The sequence below is a fragment of the Ranitomeya imitator genome, chromosome 7 (genome assembly GCF_032444005.1).
Source record: "Ranitomeya imitator isolate aRanImi1 chromosome 7, aRanImi1.pri, whole genome shotgun sequence".
Lineage (NCBI taxonomy): Eukaryota > Metazoa > Chordata > Amphibia > Anura > Dendrobatidae > Ranitomeya > Ranitomeya imitator.
In genome coordinates this window covers 184140462-184158336 of record NC_091288.1, presented here as the reverse complement: position 1 = coordinate 184158336, position 17875 = coordinate 184140462, and the positions used below count along the sequence as shown (strand labels likewise).

Sequence of the window (17875 nt, the reverse complement as noted above, 5' to 3'; positions counted from 1 at the left end):
GCTATGGGGCACAATGAACGGTGCAGAGCACTATATGGGGCACAGCTATGGGGAAATATGAACGGTGCAGAGCACTATATGGCACAGCTATGGGGAAATAATGATCTATTTTTATTTTTGAAATTCACCGGTAAATGCTGCATTTCCACCCTAGGCTTATACTCAAGTCAATAAGTTTTCCCAGTTTTTTGTGGCAAAATTAGGGGGGTCGGCTTATACTCGGGTCGGCTTACACTCGAGTATATACGGTATATACTCACCCTCCATCGGCCCCCCGAATCCAGCAGAGGCATTTACCAATGCTCCTCGCGACGCTCCGGTCCCAAGAGTGCATTGGGGTCTCGTGAGATGATGACGTAGCGGTCTCGCGAGACCGCTACGTCATCATCTCGCGAGACCGCAATGCATGGATCGGTCACAGGAGCGTCGCGTGGAGCAGGAAAGGCCTCGGCTGGAATTGGGGGCTTTTTTTTAACATTAGATCTTTTTGCTATTGATGCCGCATAGGCAGCATCAATAGTAAAAAGTTGGTCACACATGGTTAATAGCAGCGTTAACGGAGTGCGTTACACATCGACATAATGCGGTCCGTTAACACTGCCATTAACCCTGTGTGAGCGGTGACTGGAGGGGAGTTTGGAGCGGGCACTGACTGCGGGGAGTAAAGAGCGGCCATTTTGCCGCCGGACTGTGCCCGTCGCTGATTGGTCGTGGCTGTTTTGGCGCGACCAATCAGCGACTTGGGATTTCCGTGACAGACAGAAAGAAAGTCAGACAAAAGGACAGACAGAAAGACGGAAGTGACCCTTAGACAATTATATAGATAGATGGAACATTATATGGGGACCCATAGGAATTGAAAATTCATAATAGCAAATTACCCAGAGGGTAAATAAGCCCTAATTAAGGGATGCATTAAAACATGGATTTTATTATACTTTGTTAAAAAAAATAGTGGTACGTAAATTATTTAATAAACACCCAGCAGTGTGCCTGTGCAATCTCACTATTATAATCTCTATAAAAAATATGTATAGCCCCAACCCTATGAGGAAGCTTGTTAGGCAAAACTTGTTGTGGAAGCTATGTGTTAGTTTTAGATCGCAGATGTGATGCCTGTGTATCCTAGGGATAAAGACTCTAAGGGTACCGTCACACTATACGATTTACCTACGATCACGACCAGCGATACGACCTGGCCGTGATCGTAGGTAAATCGTAGTGTGGTCGCTGGGGAGCTGTCACACAGACAGCTCTCCAGCGACCAACGATGCCGAGGTCCCCGGGTAACCAGGGTAAACATCGGGTTACTAAGCGCAGGACCGCGCTTAGTAACCCGATGTTTACCCTGGTTACCAGCGTAAAAAAAAACAAACAGTACATACTTACATTCCGGTGTCCGTCAGGTCCCTTGCCGTCTGCTTCCCGCACTCACTGACTGCCGGCCGTAAAGTGAAAGTGAAAGCACAGCGGTGACGTCACCGCTGTGCTCTGCTTTCACTTTACGGCCGGCAGTCACTGAGTGCGGGAAGCAGACAGCAAGGGACCTGACGGACACCAGAATGTAAGTATGTGCTGTTTGTTTTTCTTTTAGTTTTACGCTTGTAACCAGGATAAACATCGGGTTACTAAGCGCGGCCCTGCGCTTAGTAACCCGATGTTTACCCTGGTTACAAGCGAACGCATCGCTGGATCGCATCGCTAGATCGGTGTCACACACACCGATCTAGCGATGACAGCGGGAGATCCAGCGACGAAAGAAAGTTCCAAACGATCTGCTACGACGTACGATTCTCAGCAGGATCCCTGATCGCTGCTGCGTGTCAGACACAGCGATATCGTAACGATATCGCTGGAACGTCACGAATCGTACAGTCGTAGCGATCAAAATGGCAGTGTGTGACGGTACCCTAACCCATAAACTGCAGTCATGGTGGATATAGTATTGCTCTGAATAGGGATTAGATTGATGAATCAATCCGATGGTTTGTGTATTCCTCCCTTTCCTTATCCCCCTGCCTATTTTGTTTGGTAAGGCTACGTTCAGATTAGCGTTGCACGCCGCTGTGTCGGCGACGCAACGCACGAAAAAACGCGTGCAAACGCACGCAAAAACGCTGCGTTTTGCGACGCGTGCGTCGTTTTTTGACGAAAATCGGACGCAAGAAAAATGCAACTTGTTGCGTTTTCTTGCGTCCGACGCTAGCGTCAAAAACGATAGGGGCGCATGACGCGTGCGTCGCCGCTGCGTTTCCCGACGCAGCGTCGGGAAACGCTAATCTGAACGTAGCCTAAGTGCTGTTGTATGATAGTGGTATTCAGTTATCCCTGTTTTGTATTTGTGTCTTGTTTCCCTTACATCTCTGTACCAAGCCCCATGGGGTGGGGGAGGGAACAGATTAGAGTTTAACTTGATCATATGTATGATCCTACAAAGAAAAAAGGAGCAACAGCTCTGAGTGAAATATGAAAGTGAGATGAAACAATTAGTTATATTAAAATACAAAATGTCTTTATTAGTCAAAACAGCTCACTTACATAAATTAAGCGGGCATATAGCCCACTAACAAGAAACATGATACAAGTTAACATTGGGGAAGAAAAAGAAAACCAGGTGTCACTACAACCAGGAGACCTCCATAACAACATGCAAAGATAGCAAATGAGGATTAAGCAGAATAACGAACCCTGTGCGTGTGTAGTAAAACTCTGCAGAAAGAAATATTGTCTCACAGGGAAAAATGTCACAAAAAGAATTTACCCCAATTAGATATAGTAAACATCATATGGACATGTAAGGGGTATTAATCAATCAATCCCATTTGCCATATGCTTGATACGATCAGGGAAAGAAACAGCTGCTCACAGTGCATGAGATGCTATAGTGCTTACCCATGTGTCGAGTGAGGAGTGCACGCTAACCCTGACGTGCGTTTCGCGTAGTTTGCTTCCTCAGGGGGAGATATAGCCTACCTGTGCATGTGAGATAGAGAGACGTATATATAGTCACAAGTGTTCGAAATTAGTACCACATTAATTGCAGTGCATGCGTGGTGTGGTCGCAGCCGAAAAGCACGTCACCTCTGGCTGTCCAGGCTATGGAGTGGGTAAGGAGAAAACTTCCTCATCTACCCACGTCGAGCCAACAGGACGCCTTCAATGACGCGAGCCGGCAAGGGACCCACTGCGCATGTGCACAATGCTGTGCCATTTTGAATGTGGGCAATAAATTAAAGGGAATCTTCACCCCAAAAATGGTATATGAGCTAAGGCCACCGGCATCAATGGCTTATCTACAGTATTCTGTAATGCTGTAGATAAGCCTCCGATGTAACCTGAAAGATAAAAAAAAAGGTATATTATACTCACCCAGGGGCGGTCCCGGTTCGTTTCGGGTCCGATGGATGTCCGGGTCCGGCGCCTCCTATCTTCATATGATGAGGTCCTTTTCTTGTCTTCATGCTGCAGCTTCGGCGCAGGCGTACTTTGTCTGCCCTGTTGAGGGCAGAGCGCAGGCGCTGGGCCTCTCTGACCTTTCCCGGCGCCTGCGCAGTGCATTACTTTTCTCTGCCCTCAACAGGGTAGACAAAGTACGCCTGCGCAGGAGCCGCTTTAGGAAGACGAGAGGACGTGATCGTATGAAGATGGGAGGCGCTGGACCCGGACCGCGACACCCCTGGGTGAGTATAATATAATCTGTTTTTCTTACCTTTCAGCTTACATCGGGGGCTTATCTACAGCATTACAGAATGCTGTAGATAAGCCCCTGATGCCGGTGGGCTTAGCTCATGTAGGATTTTTGGGGTGACAGATTCCCTTTAAAGCATGCTTGGTAAGTATATTAATGCAGTATGCAATGGATATATTTAAGATAAAAAGCAACAATTAATGAAGGAACTCCACACAAAACTCACAAAAATTAACATAAATTTTTGGCCGAGAGAAAATAAATATTTATCTCCCAATATTTTTGCCCAAATCTCTGGGACAGCCTAGGATACTCCCCAATATATATAAAACAAAAAAACAAAGTATATAGATCCCAATACACATACAGTGGGGCAAAAAAGTATTTAGTCAGTCAGCAATAGTGCAAGTTCCACCACTTAAAAAGATGAGAGGCGTCTGTAATTTACATCATAGGTAGACCTCAACTATGGGAGACAAACTGAGAAAAAAAAATCCAGAAAATCACATTGTCTGTTTTTTTAACATTTTATTTGCATATTATGGTGGAAAATAAGTATTTGGTCAGAAACAAAATTTCATCTCAATACTTTGTAATATATCCTTTGTTGGCAATGACAGAGGTCAAACGTTTTCTGTAAGTCTTCACAAGGTTGCCACACACTGTTGTTGGTATGTTGGCCCATTCCTCCATGCAGATCTCCTCTAGAGCAGTGATTTTTTTGGCTTTTCGCTTGGCAACACGGACTTTCAACTCCCTCCAAAGGTTTTCTATAGGGTTGAGATCTGGAGACTGGCTAGGCCACTCCAGGACCTTGAAATGCTTCTTACGAAGCCACTCCTTCGTTGCCCTGGCGGTGTGCTTTGGATCATTGTCATGTTGAAAGACCCAGCCACGTTTCATCTTCAATGCCCTTGCTGATGGAAGGAGGTTTGCACTCAAAATCTCACGATACATGGCCCCATTCATTCTTTTATGTACCCGGATCAGTCGTCCTGGCCCCTTTGCAGAGAAACAGCCCCAAAGCATGATGTTTCCACCACCATGCTTTACAGTAGGTATGGTGTTTGATGGATGCAACTCAGTATTCTTTTTCCTCCAAACACGACAAGTTGTGTTTCTACCAAACAGTTTCAGTTTGGTTTCATCAGACCATAGGACATTCTCCCAAAACTCCTCTGGATCATCCAAATGCTCTCTAGCAAACTTCAGACGGGCCCGGACATGTACTGGCTTAAGCAGTGGGACACGTCTGGCACTGCAGCATCTGAGTCCATGGTGGCGTAGTGTGTTACTTATGGTAGGCCTTGTTACATTGGTCCCAGCTCTCTGCAGTTCATTCACTAGGTCCCCCTGCGTGGTTCTGGGATTTTTGCTCACCGTTCTTGTGATCATTCTGGCCCCACGGGGTGGGATTTTGCGTGGAGCCCCAGATCGAGGGAGATTATCAGTGGTCTTGTATGTCTTCCATTTTCTAATTATTGCTCCCACTGTTGATTTCTTCACTCCAAGCTGGTTGGCTATTGCAGATTCAGTCTTCCCAGCCTGGTGCAGGGCTACAATTTTGTTTCTGATGTCCTTTGACAGCTCTTTGGTCTTCACCATAGTGGAGTTTGGAGTCAGACTGTTTGAGGGTATGCACAGGTGTCTTTTTATACTGATAACAAGTTTAAACAGGTGCCATTACTACAGGTAATGAGTGGAGGAAAGAGGAGACTCTTAAAGAAGAAGTTACAGGTCTGTGAGAGCCAGAAATCTTGATTGTTTGTTTCTGACCAAATACTTATTTTCCACCATAATATGCAAATAAAATGATAAAAAAACAGACAATGTGATTTTCTGGATTTTTTTTTCTCAGTTTGTCTCCCATAGTTGAGGTCTACCTATGATGTAAATTACAGACGCCTCTCATCTTTTTAAGTGGTGGAACTTGCACTATTGCTGACTGACTAAATACTTTTTTGCCCCACTGTATTTAAAAATATACGTTTTTTATTAATCAACAATATTCTGAAAACATTACATCAGAAAAATACATATATAGCACAGGATAAAGTGAGGAGGAAACAGATGGTAGGGGCAAAACAGAAAAAAAAAAAAAAAAGTATATATCGCATCCCTGGGGCTGCTAGTACAAGATCACTAGTATAAGGATTTCATGTGACAAATGCCACAATCTCCCATAGTTAAATTATTAAATCTGACAGACCCCTTTTTGAAAAAGCAGACCGCGAAACGTGCGTCAGGGGGGCTGCGTGTGGAACTTGGAAAGACATCCATACACGATGGGTAAGCTGCTTGGTACTTATGAATGGTAATATCTTTGCACTGTGGCACTTTAACTAATAATTTAACTATGGGAGATTGTGGCATTTGTCACATGAAATCCTTATACTAGTGATCTTGTACTAGCAGCCCCAGGGATGTGATATATACTTTTTTTTTTTTTTTTTCTGTTTCGCCGCTACCATCTGTTTCCTCCTCACTTTATCCTGTGCTATATATGTATTTACTGATGTAATGTTTTCAGAATATTGTTGATAATAAAAAACGTATATTTTTAAATGTGTATTGGGATCTATATACTCCGTTTTTTTGTTTTATATAATGAAGGAACAATATAATGAACATAGATCATGAAAGACAGAAGATAAAGTCTTCAGCACATAAATTAATAAATATCTTCTTCACTATTCCATACGATGTCCGTCCACTACATGATACTGAAGTCCATTCAATAATTAGGAATAGAGAACCATCTAATCAAGTGGTGAAGATCCTAGTGATATAACACTGTTAAAAAGAACATAAAACAGAGAAAAAATAGAAACATACAACATTTGTGGGGGAGAAAAGGAAATGCAAAAACCATCTATAAACCAAAACCAGAAAGAGCATAAATAATGCTAACTAGTGACTCCTAATACAGGCCATGAAGGAAATGCAGCAGTGTATTCATAAAAAGGAACAAAGGATAATTTGTCATTGAGACCATGCATGGACATCGTGCCCAAAGTAACAATCCAATGGCATTCAAGCTGCACCAGGACCCGTTTCAGATCCCCACCTCTCGTACCACAATGCCCCTTATTTAACCCACAGATCTTTAATGCGGTCAGGTCAGAGTAATGGCACAGCTTGAAATGCCTAGAAATGGTTTTGAGCTCAACATCTCCATCCAACTATTTTACTGCCACGATGTCCCTCACATGCTCCCATGTCCTAATCCTAAATTCAGGTAAGCCCCACATAAATTAGGATACTGGTGCAGATGGCATAGTACACCACATGGGTGGTACTACATGTGATAAAGCTAGTTATCTGGTAATCCCTACTACCATTAGTTGTTGTAACAATATTCCGGCCAGCTGCACAAGGATAACAACCCCATTTTTCCTTACCTGCCGCAAAAGGATTTGGGGGATTGGCCGCATAGTGGCTTCTAACCAAAATATCACACAAATTTCAAACCCCCCTCGCTGTCAGAAGCGGATGGTCCGGAATCACTCGCTTAAGAGTGGGTTCTGTTTTTAACACTGGCTAATGTTTCTGTAGAATCCTACAAATGGATCCCCATTGATCATTAAAAGTGGTAATAAAAAGCAAAGGCAGATCCTTTTTAGTGCTGGTCTTTGTTGAACAAATAAGTTGATCTCTCGGTGCTTTCCTGGCCCATTGGTAACCCTGTTTAATGCTCCTATTGTTGTAACCTCGATCCCGGAATCTGCTGGAGAGGTCATGAGCCTAGGCCTCGAACTGCCCATCCACTGAGCAAATCCTCCTCATCCGTAGGAACTGTCCGATTGGGACAGCTCATATCGTAGAGGAGATGTGCACTAGACATATGTAGTAATGAATTGACCGATGTTTCCTTACGGAATACGTCTGTCTGCACCATACCCATATCATCAATCATAACTCTGATGTCCAAAAAAATCAATTTCTTTTACTTTGATTTTATACGTTAAATTGATATTATAGTAATTCTGATTTAGCTCATGGATAAAATCACAAAGCCCAGGCTCGGGACCCTGCCAATCGATGAAAATACCATCTATATACCAATACCAGCACTGCGCATGGGAAGCGGCGCGAGCACCAACACCAAGAATCTCCCTCTCCCAGAATCTGAGAAAGAGGTTTGAGTACGATGGCGTACACGCCGCACCCATCAAAGTGCCGCGTTGCTGGAGAAAGAACCAGTACTTAAAGGTGAAAAAATTGTCAGCACAAATTCCAGCAGTTCCAGGACGAGAGAGCACAGATCAGGGTCTAGATTGCTGGTTTCAAGAAAAAAATCTTACCGCCCTTAAGCCACTAGAATGTCCAATACTCGTATAGATCGACTCCACATCAATTGTGGCCAGGAGCATGTCTGGTTCCATAGTTAAGCCACTTAATTTCCCCAGGATGTCCGTAGTGTCCCTGACAAAGGAGGGCAGCATCTCCACCAATGGATGAAGGTAATATTCAATGAATTTATATGTTGGATCACATAGCCCTCCAATGCCAGAAACAATAGGACTCCCTGGTGGAACTAGGGGATCCTAGTGGATCGTAGGCAGCAAGTAAAAAGTAGAGATCGCTGGATTTTTGACCACAAGGCCCTCATAGATTTTCTTGGGGATGATGCCCTGTTGAAAAGCTTTTTACAATATCCCACTAAGGATTGCCGAGAAATCACCAACAGGATTTTTAGATAATGAAATGTATGCTGCCCTATCCATGAGTTGGTGGAAAGCCTCCTTTGTATACAGATTCGTCAGCCAGATGACCACGTTCCCCACCCTTGTCCGCTGGCTTAATAACCACATCCTTCATCAATTTTAATTCCTTCAGCACCTGTCGATGTGCCCTAGTTAAATTGTCCTTCCTCCTATAACTCGGGATATTTTGAAAATCTGCCAACACAAATCTCGATTTGTGGACATAAAGAAAAGAAGAAGAATGTGGTAGACCTGGACAGAACGGACGCAGGAAAGGTACCTTGGGCAGGGGTGGTATTCTCCCTTTCAAGTTCCTCCAGGATAGCCACTGTTTCCCATTCCATTGTAGTGTCAAGGCAATCTACTCCAGCTGGCCCATGCTGGACAAGATCTTATCATATTGGAGACCCAGGCCTCTCTACCTAACATCAAGAGTACCCCTGAGACGGGGATTGTTAGGGACCCAGTTCCAGGGACTGTTTTAGGCCCCTTTCCCTTACTTACATCTGTCACAGCGTGGCACCTACATATAGTTTAATGGGCCTCAAATTGTCGTCCATACAGTGTAAAGCCTCCATATAGTCCTCTATACACTATAATGGCCCCACATATCTCTCCATACAGTATAATGGCCCCGAGAAATACTCCATATCACATAATGGTCCCCACATTAAAAATAAAAATACTCGGCTCTCCCCAGTGCTCCAGACTCGACAGCGAGTACTCTGAAGCTCGTCACTGCTCAGCACAGCTGGAGCGGAATAGTGATGTTATTGCACCTGGTGCGCTGAGACATCAGATGCAGAAGGAGAATTATGGCTGAGATCCCTCATTCATTTTTACCTTCAACTGTATTGGTCCAGGATGCTGAGCAGTTGGGGTGATGCCAGGAAGGGGGAGGGGTGGTGCGAACATCGTGGGCCAGATATAATCACCTTGCCAGACAGATTTGGCCTGCATGCCAGACATTGACATATGTGGTTCAAACCATACTGGGCTTCATGAAAATATTAAAAAATTGGTGGACAACTTTTCTAACATAACATATCAGAAATGAATGCCATAAAAAGAAAAAATGTTTCCAACCTCACAAAAAACAGCATGTATCCCAAATATACAACATCTCCAGACAAAACATTGCTTAAATAATATAAAAATGATAGTGCATTTAATGAAGGAAATGACTTTGCCATAATGCAGTTACTTACAGTGACGCCTACTTCTATCACTACGTGCCGCTGTACTGACTGAGGGCAGCCCCAGTGATATAGGAGGCAGAGATGTCAGTATCTTTTGGGGCTCAGGTGCCCTATGAGCTTGTAGTAAAAGCCTCCATCTAGAAGATTCCATGTGAGTTTTCCTTCTGTCTGTGACTTTTGCATTATTACTTTCACAGCTTTGACATCCAGGAAAATATCTGAAGAATATCAAAGCTGATGTCATGGAGAAAGGAGAAAATGATGTGCGAGATGATGAGTGGTGCAAAGAGGACGTTCCTACAGGTAACTGCCCCATTGAGAAGTCGCCACTAAATAAAACAGAGGAGACTCAATATCTCCTCATTCACCCGATCGGACAATTGAAGTTTTATGTTATATGGTTTTTTTTATATCCAAGAAGTATCGTTTCTCCTTGCGGAGACTGACATGCTAAGCATGCCGAGATGAGGTGACTTAAAGCTGCAATGCTCCTCCTGGAAATATGCAAATTGTCTCTTCAGAGAGGAAGAGGACTAGAACTCTAATGCCACCTATTGGAAGTAACAATCCTAAAAGTCAATGTCAACCCTTTAACCCCTTTACCCCCAAGGGTGGTTTGCACGTTATGGACCGGGCCAATTTTTACAATTCTGACCACTGTCCCTTTATGAGGTTATAACTCTGGAACGCTTCAACGGATCCCGGTGATTCTGACATTGTTTTCTCGTGACATATTGTACTTCATGATAGTGGTAAAATTTCTTTGATATTACCTGCGTTTATTTGTGAAAAAAACGGAAATTTGGCGAAAATTTTGCAATTTTCCAACTTTGAATTTTTATGCAATTAAATCACAGAGATATGTCACACAAAATACTTAATAAGTAACATTCCCCACATGTCTACTTTACATCAGCACAATTTTGGAACCAACATTTTTTTTTGGTTAGGGAGTTATAAGGGTTAAAAGTTGACCAGCAATTTCCCATTTTTACAACACCATTTTGTTTTAGGGACCACATAACATTTGAAGTCATTTTGAGGGGTCTATATGATAGAAAATACCCAAGTGTGACACCATTCTAAAAACTGCACCCCTCAAGGTGCTCAAAACCATATTAAGAAGTTTATTAACCCTTCTGGTGCTTTACAGGAATTTTTGGAATGTTTAAATAAAAATGAGCATTTAACTTTTTTTCACAAAAAATTTACTTCAGCTCCAATTTGTTTTATTTTACCAAGGGTAACAGGAGAAAATGGACACCAAAAGTTGTTGTTCAATTTGTCCTGAGTACGCTGATACCCCATATGTGGGGGTAAACCACTGTTTGGGCGCATGGGAGAGCTTGGAAGGGAAGGAGTGCCGTTTGACTTTTGAATGCAAAATTGACAGGAATTGAGATGGGACGCCATGTTGCGTTTGGAGAGCCACTGATGTGCCTAAACAATTGAAACCCCCCACAAGTGACACCATTTTGGAAAGTAGACCCCTACGGAACTTATCTAGAGGTGTGATGAGCACTTTGACCCACCAAGTGCTTCACAGAAGCTTATAATGCAGAGCCGTAAAAATAAAACAAAAATTTTTTCCCTCAAAAATTATTTTTTAGCCCCCAGTTTTGTATTTTCCCGAGGGTAACAGGAGAAATTGGACCCCAAAATTTGTTGTCCAATTTGTCCTGAGTGCGCTGATACCCCATATGTGGGGGGGAACCACCGCTTGGGCGCATGGGAGGGCTCGGAAGGGAAGGAGCACCATTTGGAATGCAGACTTAGATGGAATGGTCTGCAGGTGTCACATGGCGTTTGCAGAGCCCCTAATGTACCTAAACAGTAGAAACCCCCCACAAGTGACCCCAGATTGGAAACTAGACCCCCCAAGGAACTTATCTAGATGTGTTGAGAACTTTGAGCCCCCAAGTGTTTCACTACAGTTTATAACGCAGAGCCGTGAAAATAAAAAAATATTTTTTTTCCCCCACAAAAATTATTTTTTAGCCCCCAGTTTTGTATTTTCCCAAGGGTAACAGGAGAAATTGGACCCCAAAATTTGTTGTCCAATTTGTCCTGAGTGCGCTGATACCCCATATGTGGGGGGGAACCACCGTTTGGGCGCATGGAAGGGAAGGAGCACCATTTGGAATGCAGACTTAGATGGAATGGTCTGCAGGTGTCACATGGCGTTTGCAGAGCCCCTAATGTACCTAAACAGTAGAAACCCCCCACAAGTGACCCCAGATTGGAAACTAGACCCCCCAAGGAACTTATCTAGATGTGTTGAGAACTTTGAGCCCCCAAGTGTTTCACTACAGTTTATAACGCAGAGCCGTGAAAATAAAAAAATCTTTTTTTTCCCCCACAAAAATTATTTTTTAGCCCCCAGTTTTGTATTTTCCCAAGGGTAACAGGAGAAATTGGACCCCGAAAGTTGTTGTCCTGTTTGTCCTGAGTACACTGATATCCCATATGTTGGGGTAAACCCCTGTTTGGGCACACGGGAGAGCTCGGAAGGGAAGGAGCACTGTTTTACTTTTTCAACGCAGAATTGGCTGGAATTGAGATCGGACGCCATGTCGCGTTTGGAGAGCCCCTGATGTGCCTAAACAGTGGAAACCCCCCAATTATAACTGAAACCCTAATCCAAACACACCCCTAACCCTAATCCCAACAGTAACCCTAACCACACCTCTAACCCTGACACACCCCTAACCCTAATCCCAACCCTATTCCCAACCGTAAATGTAATCTAAACCCTAACCGTAACTTTAGCTCCAACCTAACTGAAGCCTTAACCCTAGCCCTAACCCTAGCCCTAATGGGAAAATGGAAATAAATACATTTTTTTAATTTTTCCCTAACTAAGGGGGTGATGAAGGGGGGTTTGATTTACTTTTATAGCAGGTTTTTTAGCGGATTGCACAGCACTCTGTCAGATCACCGATCTTACAGCACTGCAGGCTTCACAGTGCCTGCTCTGAGCAGGCACTTGGTAAGCCACCTCCCTCCCTGCAGAACCCGTATGCCGTGGCCATCTTGGATCCGGGCCTGCGGCAGGGAGGGAGGTAGGGATACCCTCGGAGCAACGTGATCACATCGCATTGTTGCGGGGGTCTCAGGGAAGCCCGCAGGGAGCCCCCTCCATGCCCGATGCTTCCCTATACCGCCGGCACACTGCGATCATGTTTGATCGCGGTGTGCCGGGGGTTAATGTGTCGGGGGCGGTCCGTGACCGCTCCTGGCACATAGTGCCGGATGTCAGCTGCGATAGTCAGCTGACACTCGGCCGCGCTCCCCCCGTGAGCGCGGCCGATCGCGCTGGACGTACTATTCCGTCCATGGGAATTAAGGCCCACCCCACATGGACGGAATAGTACGTCCAATGACAGAAAGGGGTTAACGAGCCTTGTCACATGACTTCAGTACCCCAAAACACAGTATCTGCAAATTGAGATTCTGGTTTGGCTTTTATCCTAAGTCATGTGACAAGGCTCGTTAAAGGGTTGACATTGACTTTTAGGATTGCTACTTCCAATAGGTGGCACTAGAGTTCTAATTCTCTTCCTCTCTGAAGAGACAATTTGTGTGTTTTTTTTTGGCCACAGATTTCCCCATTCGGCTAAAATACAGATTTCATAGGGTTGACAATGTGATAGTGCAACATTTAATAAGACCAGTTGTGTATCTCTAATATGGATTTAATAATAGACTGTGATGATAGATCATCAAAGACACATGACAGACCTCATTGCCAAAGTATCTAGTTTAGTGTTTTACATCATATCCATCATGGTTCTGGTTCCAGGATTAATATATAACTTAAGTAACCTATTTGATATACGGAACTAGCTGGAGATTAGAAAAAAACTATTTTAAGGTAATTGTCTCATAGTCACAGCCAGGAGTAGATTATAAGAAAAAGTAGAGAATTGCCTGGGCTTATCCATCTTTATATTTGCTCCATGGCCATGACTTCCTAGTACACGACCATACGGCTCCTCTGTTCTGCATGTAGCAGTCAGCGATTGTGTGAGACAGACACCACCTAGTAGTACTGACACCTGAGCATTTCTGACACAATATGAGCAAGTCCTGCACTCTTCACATGGATGATTGGGTGCCAGTGGTCGATGTGAAGTGTTCAGTGAAGAATAGATATAATTACCACAGCACTCATTAGAGGATGCAATATGGAAACCAATTATGCTTTATTATTCTAAACCACTCCAGACCACAGACATAGACATGTAATTAGAGATGTTAGTATAGACATTACTTGTACCTGAGTCTGCTGACCGCACTGTCCTTGAAATCCAACATAGCCATGACGATTCGGCCAAGCATTCACCTATTATCTATGGGGAGAGAGAACAAACCTGCTCCCATATCATGAATCAGTGTTTGTTACAGGTCAATATCTGCCTGTGTAAGTCATAAAGATAACCTGTCGGCTACAAAAATGCTATTTACGTTCACATATATTGGTAACCTGTATTTAAATGGTATTTAACGCATGTTAGGCTGTTTTACTGGGAGAGCGGCTACCAGGTGAAATTAAAATATGTTCCTTGCAACCGCTCGCTTAAAGTCCTTGAGGTGGTGCATGAAGCTCTTAAGTCACAGAGAGGTGACTGCTACAGCCCTCTACGTATCCTGAAGAATAAAATCCAGCGGCTGCAAGGAAAATATAATTTCATCAGTGAGCAGTGATTGATGGTATAGAAGGTGATTTGGGCTTATTAGCTTTCATTTTGATGAAGGAATGATCATTTGTTTCCTTCTTTCTTGGCTTTTTTATTATTGCAGAACAGCCTCAATTTACACAAATTGGATGATGTGCTGTCAACAACAATCATTTTTATTCTCATAAAATATGCGACCAATGACAAATGTTTTATTATTTTATGTTTGGTCTGGCCAACGACTGGGAATTAACATTAGCACAATTGATTCTTTGTGAAATCATTACATCATGTAAATGACACCTTTAGTCAGTTAATACGGTAATAGCATTTTGCTACACACTTTTTAATTTTGTATGTATTTTTCTATTTTTACTTAATGTTTTTATATTTAGATAAATATAAGTATTAAGGTTATTTGACTCAAATCACATCAGTTATATTCTTGACAGATGGTTGTACCAGCGGCTCCAAAATCCAAAAAAGCATTGCACAAGACCCATATGAAGAACATGCTAACATCTCAGACATGGATCCTTTTAAAGTACAATGTCCTAATTCATCACAGACTGTTAAACAAAATAAAAGTCACAGAAGAAGTGTGGAAAATAAAAAAGCTCCCACGAGGAAGAAGCTATTCTCATGTTCAGAATGTGGGAAATGTTTCATCCTAAAATCCAATCTTGTTGCACATGTGAGAATTCACACAGGAGAGAAGCCATTTTCATGTTCGGAATGTGGAAATTGTTTTTCAGATGAATCATATCTTGTTAGACATGAGAGAATTCACACAGGAGAGAAGCCATTTTCATGTTCAATATGTGGAAAATGTTTTAAAAAGAAATCTTCTCTTGTTTCACTTGAGAAAATTCACACAGGCGAAAAGCCATTTTCATGCTCAGAATGTGGAAAATGTTTTAAATGTAAATCTGCTCTTGTTTCACATGAGAGAGTTCACACAGGAGAGAAGCCATTTTCATGTTCGGAATGTGGAAAATGTTTTACAAACAAATCACACCTTGTTACACATGAGAGAGTTCACACAGGAGAGAAGCCATTTTCATGTTCGGAATGTGGGAAATGTTTTTCACAGAAATCAACTCTTGTTACACATGAGAGAGTTCACACAGGAGAGAAGCCATTTTCATGTTCAGAATGTAGAAAATGTTTTAAAGATAAACTACATCTTGTTACACATGAGAGAGTTCACACAGGAGAGAAGCCATTTTCATGTTCGGAATGTGGAAAAGGTTTTACTCAAAAGTCTCATCTTATTACACATGAGAGAGTTCACACAGGAGAGAAGCCATTTTCATGTTCGGAATGTGGGAAATGTTTTTCAGATAAATCAACTCTTGTTAAACATGTGAGAATTCACACAGGAGAGAAGCCATTTTCATGTTCAGAATGTGGGAAATGTTTTTCAAATAAATCAAATCTTGTTACACATGAGGGAATTCACACAGGAGAAAAGCCATTTTATGTCCTGAATGTGGGATATTTTTTTATTTAAAGTCTCAACTTGTTAGACATGAGAGAACTCACATTGGGGAAGAAGGCATTGTAATCCATTAGTGACCAAACCTAATTTTTGAAATTTGACATGTCGCTTTTTGCAGTAATAACGATGGAATGTCTCATATCCCAGTAATTCTGAAAATATTTTTTTCCTTATCTATTGTGCTTTATTTTGGTAATAAACGTAATGAATAAAAATATGCAGTATTCCAGCTTTGAATGTTGTGATGCAGCGGTTGCACCGTACGAAGTGAAACAGCAGTGACCCAAGCAAGTTCAAACAAAATGTTCCTTTAATGTGTTACTTCATACAGTTCATTAGAGATACACAATACACAGCTTCTTCACCCAGACCATTGGAAAGACAGTACACGGCTTCTTCACGCAGTCCATTAGATTTACATAGTATACGACTTTAGTTTGCAGTCCCCAATCAGGCCAGACTTCCCTTTGTCCAGTTTCCATGGCACGCTGGTACCAAGTCTCTTTACTTAAGCAGTGCACCGCATGCTAGATCCTCCGGATTGCAGCCGGGTAAACATAAGACCGCCAGAGACGCAGGGTGTCAGTGTCTTTTTTTTTTTTTTTTTTTTTTCGCCATGACAGCACCCACCGAGAGAGGGGATAGAAAGAGGAAACCTACAGAGAGATAAAAAGGGCGGCTCCCCTCCTCAGTTGGTTTCCTGTTCCTAGAAGGGAACCTGTGGAGAGAAGAGGATGTCTGGGCTGGATTGCCGCCTGTGCAGTTTTGTTAAGAGCGGCAGGGGCTCCGGTGCCAGAGGCCGCGTCGGGCGAGATTCTGTTTGTTCCCCCCTCTTCTGATGTACATGAGGCCAGAACCCGGGTATGTCCGTCCTGGCTCACGCAAGGAGGTATGTGCTGCCGGAGGATATTTCCAAGGGGCACAGTCCTCCCCTTGACCGGAATAGCCGCCAGGACTCGCAGGGGAGACGCAGCGCAATGGCCGCCCTACCTGAGCAGGTCTGTGGGAGCTGCTCCTGGTCAGCTCATCAGGGTACTGCCGCAAGCGTGTTTCGGCGGAGCCCAGCGGTGATCGAGACGTGGCCGAGAGCAGGCCGGCGTGCGCAGTCAGCAACGTTCCCCGGAAGTAGTTGGCAATACTTCCGGGGGTATCCGGGAGATACACGGCGGGCGCGTGCATGGAGGCACAGGACCCGGAAGTAGTGGAGCACTTCCGGGTAAGGAAAAAAAAAAGATGAGTCACTTGGGGAAGCTGCATAAAAACGCCGGCCTGTCAGTGTTCTGGTGCGCAGTAATGTCATCCCCAAGTGACCCTGTTTCACGCCCACTGGAGGAGCTAATGGTGCCTTCTCGCATCAGTAGCAGAAAAAGTGGTAGTGGACACTCTAAGCAGAGTAGTTCAATGGACAAAGCTGGAAGGGACAATAAGTCAACTTGTTCCATGTCTCAGCCTGTGCCTTCGTCTCCGAAGCCGGTATCTTGCTGACAAGCTTCATTCCGTGAGTGTTATTGGTCACGCTGATGCCCCCCTTTCTGTGTATCCTTAGGCTAAAAATAATGTACAATCCAAACATAAGGAATGTGCCCTATGCTCCCAGGCCCTTCCGGACACTTATCCTAAGAGGTTATGTCAAATTTGTATTGGGAATATCCCTCAAGACAAGGGTTCAGTAAGAACGGAGGATACTGATCAAAGAAGAACTAAAGTCCCTGGGGGGTTCTAGTAGTATCGTGGGGAGAACATCCAGCAGAAAGTTCACTTCTCCCAGGGGTGATTCCCCTTCGGACACCGGGGAGGTGAATTCAGATATGTCCCGAGAGTCCATATCCTCTGAGTAGGAGCACACATGCTTTCCGATTGACGGTATTATTATTATACATTTTTATAGCGCCATTTATTCCATGGCGCTTTACATGTGAATACGGGGCAAATATAGACAAATACATTAAACTTGAGCAAATAAGGCACACGGGTACATAAGGAGGGAGGACCCTGCCCGCGAGGGCTCACAGTCTGCAGGGGATGGGTGATGAAACACTAGGAGAGGGTAGGGCAGGTTGTGCGGCGGTTCAGTAACTTCAGGATCACTGCAGGCTGTAGGC

The 17875-nt window shown here is 43.6% G+C and overlaps 1 pseudogene; it reads left to right on the top strand.

Annotated features, from left to right (window-relative positions):
- Positions 1-15990, top strand: part of LOC138645822 (oocyte zinc finger protein XlCOF7.1-like) — an 87427-nt pseudogene extending 71437 nt beyond the window's left edge.
- The last annotated feature ends 1885 nt before the right edge of the window (positions 15991-17875 follow it).